The sequence below is a fragment of the Lygodium microphyllum genome, chromosome 23, assembly GCF_053477565.2.
Source record: "Lygodium microphyllum isolate KBCC chromosome 23, Lygodium_microphyllum_v1.1.10, whole genome shotgun sequence".
In the NCBI taxonomy this organism is placed as follows: domain Eukaryota; kingdom Viridiplantae; phylum Streptophyta; class Polypodiopsida; order Schizaeales; family Lygodiaceae; genus Lygodium; species Lygodium microphyllum.
The window spans coordinates 20363960-20375272 of record NC_141157.1 but is presented as its reverse complement, the minus strand read 5'-3'; the positions used below and the strand labels follow the sequence as shown (position 1 = coordinate 20375272).

At 41.8% G+C, this 11313-nt stretch overlaps 2 pseudogenes; one reads left to right on the top strand and one right to left on the bottom strand.

The window, feature by feature from the left end:
• Window positions 1-5548: 5548 nt before the first annotated feature.
• On the bottom strand, window positions 5549-10282 carry LOC148015951 (uncharacterized; annotated as a pseudogene).
• On the top strand, window positions 9741-10766 carry LOC148015950 (putative indole-3-pyruvate monooxygenase YUCCA8 pseudogene; annotated as a pseudogene).
• The last annotated feature ends 547 nt before the right edge of the window (window positions 10767-11313 follow it).

The following is an 11313-nucleotide window of genomic DNA, read 5'->3' as shown; positions in this document are numbered from 1 at the left end:
GGGTGGCAAGTACATATTAGGCCATAATGCCATAAAATACGCAATGACATGCACAATGCAAAAGACAAGAAAAAGTGTAGGACAATGCAAAGTCTGATGATTATAGCATTGTCCCTAGTAAGCCTAACGAGAAGATGGAAAAATAAATGTAGTGCAACCTGAGTCTGATGATGACTATATCTTAACTGCTTTATCTCTTGATGCTAATCATTTGACTGATGCTTCATCTACTTAGTCTTAGTGTTGGCTACTTGATTTGGGAACTTCTTGCCATGTTACCATGCATCAAGATTAGTTTCATACCTATCACAGCATTATAGGTTCTATGAGACTGGAAAAAGATGCTGCATTGGATATCATAGGCATTGGGGATGTTAGACTATAGTTTACTTTAGGCAACTCTTTTGTTTTGTATAATGTACATCATGTATCGGCTTTTACCAAAATCCTACTCTCTGTTGTTGGATAGTTTGATGATATACGATATCATGTTTCTTTTAGTGATTCTACAAGGAAGATTACCCACGTTCACCTTGTTTTTTCTCGAGGTGCCAAGGTCGACATCCTCTATCCTATGTTTGTATCTAGGTTTTTGACCATGTATTGGTTGTGACCAATTTACCACATGTATCTTTATGGTATCATCACCTTGGACACATGTCTTTGAAAGGAATGAATATACTTTCTCATTTGTAGTGTCTTTTGTCTCTTGATTACACTCGCATTTTAATTCATGTGATCATTGTCTTTATGATAGGCAAACATGTGACACTCACAAAAAGTTTGGCTCTATGTGCATTAGTGAGCCTCTGGCTCTTATGCATTTCAATGTATGTGGTCCCATGCCTTGCCAGTCATTGGGTGGCTTGAAGTGCTTTGTGACATTTATTGATGATTATTTGTGTAAGGTCTAGGCTTATCTTAAAGTAGAAACCAGATCTTCTACCTACATTTCAATGCTTTATTACTCCTATTGAGAACTAGTTTGGGTATAGGCTAGAATACATAAGTTTTTTCCATGGGGATGAATATGTATCTAGGGCATTTAAATAGTTTGGTAATGAGTGGGATATTAAGTACCAGTTGTCCCTCCCTTACATCCCATCCCAAAATGGGTATTGTAGAGCGTATGAGTAAGAGTATTCAAGAAAAGGACTATAATATGCTTAGTCAAGCATACTAACCACAATACTTTTGGGTTGAAGCAATTATTACTACTGTGCATCTCAATAATAGATCCCCGTACATTGCTCTTGATTTGTCAAGTTATAAAGGAGGTATCATCTAGGAAACCTCCATCATATGCTCATTTTTGGGTCTTTGTATGTGAGGTTCTTTGCCATATTCCCAAAGAAAATTGTAATAAATTAGATCTGAAGTCCATCAAACGCATCTTTTGTGGATATGGAGTTGCAAGTGAGATGGGCTATTGCCTTTGAGATTTGTAGGCTTAGAAGGTTATCCATAGCCATGATGTGATTTTCCATGAGAAGAATATGCATAAGCAACCTAAGCAAGTGGTTGAGGTACATATGGTGATCTTTTAGGAGGAGCCTCATATTACAATACAACCTATAGTTGGTGATGTAGTGGCCCAAGATTCACATGTTATTTGAGATCATGCTGTTAGAAAAAGAGGATATGCCATATAGGCCTCATAGCTAACTTTGACTCGCTCTGCTTAAGTCCTCTAGGATTATGTCATGGTGACAAACTCTGATGAGCTACTTACCTATGATGAGGCCATCCACAAATGTGATTCTCATTCTTAAGAGAAGGCTAAGGCATGATTCACTATACAAGAATCATATGTGGGGCTTAGTTTCCTTGTCTAATGGGAAATGCACATTAACATGCAAGTGGGTGTACAAGCTTAAGAGTATCCCTAGTCACCCTAAGCCAGCATATAAGGGTAGATTGGTTGTGATGGGTTTTAAGTAGAGGCATGATGTTGACTCTGACAAAGTATTTTCTTTTGTAGTCAAGATGACTACCTTACACTTGATCTTGGCATTGGTTGCTCAGTTGGATTGGGATCTTTATTAGATGGATGTGCAGAGAGCTTTCTTGCATGGGGACTTGCATGATGAGATTTATATGCAGTAGTCTAAGGACTTTGTGGAGGAAGGCAGGGAACACCAAGTGTGTAAATTGAAGAAGAGTGTTTTTGGGCTTAAACAAGCACCTAGGGAGTGGTATCATAATTTTGATACTTTTATGCATTCATATGGATATTCTTGTAGATTTATACACGAAGAAGGCCCATGATTTCTTCACTTGTCCCAGAAGGAGTACATATACATGGTACTTAAGAGACTCCATATATAGGATGGTAACCCTATTGGATGTCTTTACCTTTTTATGTGAAGGTTAGTCATGCTATTTTTTTGTAGTCAAATTATAAGAGGGCCAAGATGACCAATGTTCCGTATACATCCACAATGGGTAGATTGATATATGTCATGATAGCCACTCGTCCTAACATAGCATTTGTAGTGAAATTTTTGGCACGTTATATGGATACAAGTGATATATGACATTGGAATGCCATGAAGGGTATCATAAGATACCTAAAAGGCATTACAAATATGTATATTTACTATGGTGGCCAGGATACTATAGTCATGGCTTACATTGACTTCAACTATGCCAAGACATGTAGATAGTAGAAAGTCCACTTATGGGTATGTCATCACTTTTGCTCGATGTGCTATTTCTTAGATGTCTAGGGTGTAGAATTATGTGACCTTATCTACTATTGAGGTAGAGTATATTGTAGCCACTAAGACTTATAAGAAGGCCCTATGTTAGGTCCTTTGCTTGAAGCAGACCTTGGCATTGCTATTACTCCTACACTACATTTGGATTCTATGAGTTCCATTCAGTTGGCATGTAATCCAATCTTCCATGTGAAGACTAAGCACATTGAGGTGCATTATCACTTCATTCAAGAGGTGGTAGAGGACAAGTCTGTTGAGCTTGTCAAGATCTTGACTATTGGAGCTCTCTCTCTCTCTCTCTCTCTCTCTCTCTCTCTCTCTCTCTCTCTCTCTCTCTCTCTCTCTCTCTCTCTCTCTCTCTCTCTCTCTCTCTCTCTCTCTCTCTCTCTCTCTCTCTCTCTCTCTCTCTCTCTCTCTCTCTCTCTCTCTCTCTCTCTCTCTCTCTCTCTCTCTCTCTCTCTCTCTCTCTCTCTCCATTTGTTAGAGATCTTTCTTCCACTTGTGTGCTTTCAAAAGCACATGGGCTCTACCTTTTAGTCTCAAAAATAAGTAAATAAATATATGATACTAGCCTAGTATAATATGAATAAAGAAGAGAATATAACTCTACTACCACAACATAAATCTTAGATGGCTTGTTACTCATGCCATTCATGGAATTAGTTATTGTTGAATTGTTTATGAAGTTGAGTATTAAAGTAATATTGACTTTTGGAAAGTATTGGTTGTAAACGACCAAGAATAGGGTGGGTGAGACACCTCCTGTAGGGTCTCATTGGGACTCCTCACCTAGATTCAGAATAAAAATTGCATAAGATGATTGACCATCTCTTAGGTAGGATGTCACAATACTAGGAAGGTTTCCCTTTTGGCAGAGCCAAAACTAGTGGGGTTCTAATCACTGTAATATTCTTGTACTCAGTCCTTTGATAGGGAAGAAACCTTGTGTAAGCCCAATGTGGTTTAGCATTGGAAGGCCCAAGCAAACATGGCAAGATAGTTAACTTGATGTTGGATTATTTTTCTCTTATCACTCTTACAAGCAAGATTGATATTGTAAATATCATAAAAATAAAGGAACCTATTTTGAAAGGAATGATTTGTTACTTTTATATTGTATTTAAAAAGGCATTCAACAAACCAAGTCTTAAGGGCTAATTAAGGAAATTGATTTGACATGTTTCACAATGTGAGTACCTTGCTTGCTCAAATAAGTAGAGTTATTTGGGATGCATGATTGAGGAGTGGGTGATGTCTCCCCCAATGAGAGCACTCTTTGTCATGGTGGACTCAATCAATCGGCTGGTTTCTTGACATGATTACTTTCAGGTCATCATTCCTCCCACACTTAAGTGTGAAGCCTCTTTATATGAATAAATTGAAGAAGAACCATGATAATATCTTTAGAAAAGCCTTCATCTTCATCTTTCTTCTTTGGTCTTCTCAATTGGTATTAGAGGGGGGGAAAGAGATAATACACAAAAGACAAATGCACAACTAGGACATTGAGCCTAGATTGTTAAGATACCAAAGCCCAACATGTGTAGACATTGGTGATGTACCGCTTGGTTAGCTGGGTCCACACGTCTTCACTTAGCACATCAATGGTCATTATGATCCTCACATGGATACTAATTTACCACTTATTACATTTGATTTGTTACACCTGCCTACAAAGCTAGCATAGTTATAGCGCCAAAATCGATTAGTATAGTTAGTTATGTACTGTTTGATGTAGTAGGCCACTTTCCTTTATATTATATCTTATATATGTCTTATGTACATTATATTTTATGAGAAAGAAGAAGAAAAGAACTAGCAGGAAAACATTTTGGCCTCCATCTCCCTTTTTGTATTCTTGAGTGAGCTTTCTCTTGTGTGTACTGTATGTGTTCAGTACAATAGCTCAAGCAAGTCCCCCCACCACAGGATTTGTGACATGGTATCAGAGTGGCACCAATGAGAGAGGTTGGTTTTGAAGGTTGAAGTGAAGGAGAAGGAGTAAGGATTCAAGAAAACAAGCAATTGGTAAGGAGATCTCTCTCTCTCTCTCTCTCTCTCTCTCTCTCTCTCTCTCTCTCTCTCTCTCTCTCTCTCTCTCTCTCTCTCTCTCTCTCTCTCTCTCTCTCTCTCTCTCTCTCTCTTGGATAATACATGTGGAGGCACTGGAAGTAGGACAAAACAAAATTTTCAGATTGCTATGAGATTTGGTGTACAATAAAAATAGTGTATATTCTATGAACAATCCCTTTAGGGCTTACCTGTTGTGTTTTTAGCCATCTAAGGCCATTCTTGTAATGAAGGAGACCTAGGAGAGAGAAGGGAGAGACTGCAAAGAGGAGAGAGAACGAGAGAGAAAGAGGGTGACAAGGAGAGAGAAAGACTAGGAGTAGAGAGAGAAAGGCAAGAAGAGGAGAGAGAAATGGCTGGCAGCCATGGAAGGACAGGGAAGAAGGTGAAGAAGGTGAAAGGACAGATGTATATTCATCAAATGGTACCTATGCAGTGTCCCTTACACCTTTTATACTTAAGTCAACTTGACCTAAGTATTTCTACTCCATTACAATCCATCCCCATTCAAAATGAAGTTTTTGTCCTCAAAAACAAAGATCGAACTTATTGGTATAGCCAAGTAGTGGGCTGCAGAGTACTACTATGTACAGCATTACAAGTGGCAAAATATAGTGCCGGGGGGGGGGGGGGGGGGGGGGGGGGAGGGTGGGGGGGAGGGAGGGGGGGGGGGAGGGGGGGTGTTGAGGGGTTCTTGGCATAGACCCAGTAAAAGATTGCCTAATATTCAAGAGTAGTACTAGTTTATGAGGGTCAAGGTCAGCCTATAGCCACCCGGATCAAAAGGGAAAGTGGTATCGCTGCCATGCATTGGATCAGCTTCCATAAGGTCAAAGTCAAGTACAACTGGAAGCATGATCAACATGGTGGTATTCGCTAGCTCTTCCATAAGCCTCTCAGGCATCACCATGCTCTGTATGACTGAAGCATATGAGGCTGAAGTCACCATTGCATGGACTGCATCAGCCCCTAAGTGCTGCATATTCATGGACCCTGCATTCTTAGTGATGTCCAAGCATTCAAACTGCAGGTCTGTGGACTGAAGGGGCTCCCGCATGGGGTCATGATCATCCAAATCCACATGCTACCCATGATCTTCTTTCTTGAACTGAAGTTCTTGTTGTGGACCCATACCAAAATGGTCTTCAATAAGATCTTATCCATCCTTTGCATCATAATACTCTAATACCAAGTGTATTTTGGCAGTCTTTGCCTTGCATGTGGCTTGATGATTACAAGATATCGGCTTAGCACATTGATAGCATAACCCCACAACATTCAATTCCCGTATCGTATCACTAGTAAGGTGTCTAATGCGTTTAGCCTTCGATAGCAATTTACACACATGCTCATCACCATCGGTCAGCTCAGTAATAGTCCTGACATGCTGCTCATAGTCATCTTGCTGCTCATGTACAGCAGATGGCTATCCATGCTCATGACCATAATGCTCATGCTGTCCATATGGATGGTCATACTAGTGTGGTTGCTGCTCATAATGATATTCATGCTGTCCATACTGCATATGTTGATAATAGCCCTGTTGCGCATCACACACATAACCGTCATAAGCATGCTTCCTTTGATAATTGATCCCAGAGCATTGGTTATGCTGTCCATAATCTCTATGAGAATGCATGTCACAAAAATGTTCATACTGCTGCCCAAATACATCTATTTGCTGTTGCCTACTACCAAAACCTTGGCCATATTGTTGCCCATAAACATGATGCCCAAGATTGCATGATGATTGTTCAACATGACTACAATGGTGTCCTTGCATCCTAGGCTGACCATAAATATGATGAGTGGCAAGTCCATGAGCATAGGTATTGGCATGATGCTGGTCATAATCACTGGCTTGCTGCGCCTGCATTACATAAGAATCTCCATATTCTTGTTGCTGACCAATGTTGTATGAGCTACCATGTACATGTCCATGATCATGACTTGCATAAGAACTATGTTGTTGCATAAAGGAGTGCTTCTAAGCATAATCATGCTGTCCATAATGGCCATAATCATGCTGCCCATGATAGCCATACTACTGATCAAATTCATTGGAGTATGATCCGCCCTCATGACAAGGTACATAGCCTAGGTGTTGCCCAAAGTCATATTGTACAATACTTTGGTTATCAAAATTGCCCATATATGATTTAGCTTAGCACCAGCAACTGACCTATATTGTTTGCCACATCAAAGCATCAAAAGATCCCTAGTGTTACCGCTAAAAATCAGATCTGCACACTGCTGTTTACTATTGTATGTCGCTCACTCTATACAACACACTATTCACTGTGTGTTAAAAGTTAATCAGACTTATCATCCAATGCTTTCTCCACTTAACATCTGCAAATCTACAGCATTGGTGGCAGCAAACAAGCTCCCCAAGTTAAGTTGTAACTGAGCCCTTGAAAACTGTTGCACCTGCAGACAGCGAACTATAGTATATGCATCATCAAGTAGTGTGTATGGCCTGAATTTGAAGGTGCCATTTTCTGAAGATGATAGGATTGATCACCCTACAAGCCTTTATGTAGCCACCAAGAAAGCTGATGGTGCTTGCACACACTTATAACCACATATATGGACTCTCCTCTTCACAGATGCCTTGTTGATGGTGGGACAGAAGTACCCATCTTTCACATAAAACTGCACTCCCTCCTTAGGAGTAGTGAAGACAATGGTCCCATTTCCAGTTTGGCAACGAATTTGACAGTGACCTCATCTGCATCTTTGGGGTTTTGCCACTTCTAAGGGCAATGGAAATGTAAATGATGGATTGAACACCAGCCAGCCTGCAAGGAAAACAAGGAGATGTTGGTCTCCTGAAGGCCCTGTCAATCTGTCCACTTGCAAGCTTCTCCCTAAAATGATGATGGATGGTGGGCAGCAGCAAAGGCTTTCTCAAGCTGACATTTTGAACACAGTTGAATTTCCAGACTTGGAAATTTCCTCTCAAAATCAGCAGCTAATTTCTATGTATCTTGACATGGCAACTGCACATTCAAATGTGGCCATAAATGCATGTTCCAAAATGACAGAGCGTTGAAGTATCTTTGCCCCCTGTAGCTAGTACATTATAGCTCACTTCTAGATCTCTTCCCTTAGGTTTGGATGTAAGAAGTTGCTTGTACTAAGACAAAATGCAATTGTGAACATGTGCAAAAGTCTCCAAGCTGGTCCGAGTAAATAGTACCCTTTTCAGTCTGATAAAGCGAATTTGAAAACTTTTAACGATCTTTGATGCATTTGAAGCAATAGCAATCAATTCTGAAGAATGTTGGTCACTTTGTTTCTGTTTGGTATCACCTCACTTTCAAAGCACTGTGACAACCTGAAGAGCCTGTGGATCACTCCGAAAGTGTTAATGGCTCAACTACAAGAATTCGATCTTGATCATGCCAGCTCACTCACTGTTGATTGTAGCCCCTTTGAGGCCTTGGCTCTGTCCTTCTTGGAAAGCACTCCAATGCATTTCAAGTCCTTATTCACCACTGGAATTCCCGAAATGCTCAGAAAGAAGTGATCAATCTCCTCAAGGCATTGCTTAGGTGTCACAATGTATATTACTTTTGACATCACATCAGCCAAAAAGCTATGTGGCTGGGCCTCCTCCCTGAATAGAACACGCTCATAGTGCTTGTAGAGATCCTCGAAATTCAGGATGGAGAAGTTCTCCAGCCACTCACCTCAACTCACCCATTGTTGATTGTAGCTCCTTTGAGGCCTTGGCTCTGTGGGTTTGTCCTCAGAAGTGTAGCCTTCTGTACCAGTGCCTCAGGTCTTTTACACAAAGCTAAAGCTAGAACAACAAGAACGGCAACCCTTGTCTTGGAAGATGAATTAACAGAACCTCCTTTTGATCCCTTCTAAGTACCATGCTGTGGTTGAGCATCACTCAAAACATCATTCAATCCCCAAATGACAAAATCTCCAAGGGCATCTAAAGGCCTTGCTGCAAGCCAGTCTGAGGCAGTTTTGCAAACGGGTTCAGGAATGTTCAGGAGTGGTAGCTGACAGCCTTGGAGACTGATGATTCATTCAAAATTTTGTTCCAACCGAATTGAGTGGGTGTGACTGCACTGAAAGCTCTTCCAAAGTAATCAGCAAAATGCATAAGCTGTACATCGAGCAATTCGACAGATGATTCTGATATCTGTGTCAGAAATGCTACCAAGTCTGATGCATCAATTGCGGTTGCAACCTCTGCGACAGTAACTTTGGGCTTCTTGGGTTTCTTAGGCTTAGATATTTTCTCATCACCATTGGCAGTATCATTGGCCTCGGAGTGCAGATGCTCCTCATCACCTTCTGCATCGTTGTCCGAATGGACAACCTCATCTGTCGTTTGCTGAGGCAGACCAGTATATGACAGCTTGCAGCAGTGCCTCCCTGTGTAACCTCCGCACCTCTGCCTCCTGTAATGGCACGTCTCCTTGTGTCTCACAACCGTTGCTGAGGCAGACCGGTATATGACAGTTTGCAGCAGTGCCTCCCTATGTAACCTCCGCACCTCTACCTCCTGTAATGGCATGTCTCCTTGTGTCTCACAACCATTGCTGAGGCAGACCGGTATATGACAGTTTGCAGCAGTGCCTCCCTATGTAACCTCCGCACCTCTACCTCCTGTAATGGCACGTCTCCTTGTGTCTCACAACCAGTCTGCCTACCTGTGTTCTGTTTCGTGTTCCTTGCATTCTCTTCACCTGATTTGCATCGGCCGCCCCCCCCCCCCCCCCCCGAATCTTGCGTTTTCACTCTAACTGGCCTCCTCCGTGCTTTCTATCACTACTCTGCATTGATGGTTTGGAAATCTAGATCTGACATGAACCTTGACTGATCAAAGGTCGTCAACACTTCCACAAGCCAAGATCGATCAACCTCAACAGAAGGCAGGCAGGTAGGCAAGAAGGTCTCTGAGTCATCCTCACTCGAGCATCTCAAATGGCATGCCTCGTTTCTTCAAGCAAGCAGCTGTGGCCATGCTTGAGAATGCACATAGCAAAAGAGTACTGCGAGCTTCCTTTAAAGCCGTTTGATAAGTCTTGCCCCACCTTCATAACAAGAAAGCAATTCGTCGACTACCTCGAGGAGTATGCTAAGGAATTTAAACTGCAGCCGAGGTTCAACCAACGAGTCGAGTGGGCGGGCTTCGATGAGGCTTCCCAGACATGGCGCGTTAAGACGGAGGTCTTAGGTCCACATGTTGAGACCTACAAGATGGAGTATGAAGGCAGATGGCTGGTCATTGCAACAGGCAAGAACGCTGAGATGAACGTCCCTGATCTCCCTGGTCTTAAGGACTTCAAGGGAAGTGTTATCCATTCTAGCCAGTACAGAAATGGAGAAGATTATTCAGGCAAGAAGGTGCTTGTCATTGGCTCTAGCAACTCTAGTATGGGGATTGCACTTGACCTAGCCAACTGTGAAGCAAAGACATCAATCATTGTTCGAAGCCCTTTACACGTGCTTCCACGTGAAGTGCTGGGAAAGTCTACTTCCTCAGTGATGATGAAGATGATGAAATCACTTCCCATGTGGATGGTAGACAATCTTCTGGTGTCCCACAGCCGACTGGTTCTAGGTGATACCACAATGTATGGCATCAGAGGCCATGGCGATATGCCGCAGAGCTCCAAAGAAGCTTTTCAAGATACTGGACATGTATGAGGCCGTACGGGACATGATTCCAACCATAGATGCGATCTTCAAAGGGGAAGGATGAGTGAATTTGAGGTCAAAAACTATGGGCATTTTGAGTAGGCTTGGTGATGCTGCCCGTGGTGGGAGACTAAGATCTAGAAGGGAATGAGAGATCTACGCTGGTACTCCATGGGAGCTCTCATGAAGGTCTGAAAATGAGAAGAATTCTCTCAATGTTGAAAAACGAGCTGCCATTTTTTTTCTTTTGGTCTCCAAATTCGGTGAAGCTTCTTGCCATATTTGTGTAAACTCCCAAGAAAGCTGACATCTCTATGGTACATCTTGGCTGTTGGGGTTCTTCAATGCTGTACCTGTGCACAATAGGGTTTCTTGAGACTGAAAAAGGAACTAAATCTAAAGGAAGGAGAGAGAAATGAAGGATCTAAAAACTAAGATCTGATACCAACTGTAATGAAGGAGACCTAGGAGAGAGAAGGAGAGAAGGGAGAGACTACAAAAAAGGAGAGAGAAAGAGAGAAAAAGAGGGTGATGAGGAGAGAGAAAGACTAGGAGTAGAGAGAGAAAGGCAAGAAGAGGAGGAAGAAATGGCTGGCAGCCATGGAAGGACAAGGAAGAAGGTGAAGAAGGTGAAAGGATAGATGTATATTCATCAAATGGTACCTATGCAGTGTCCCTTACACCTTTTATACTTAGGTCAACTTGACCTAAGTATTTCTCCTCCATTACAATTCTAGGCCACATTTTAGCTTTGTAAGGTTGCAGATAGTAGTTTCAAGGCATAAAATAATTTTGGATGTGTCGACCATCTCCAAGTGCACATGTTACCAAGTTTTGAATACATAAGTTTTGAGAT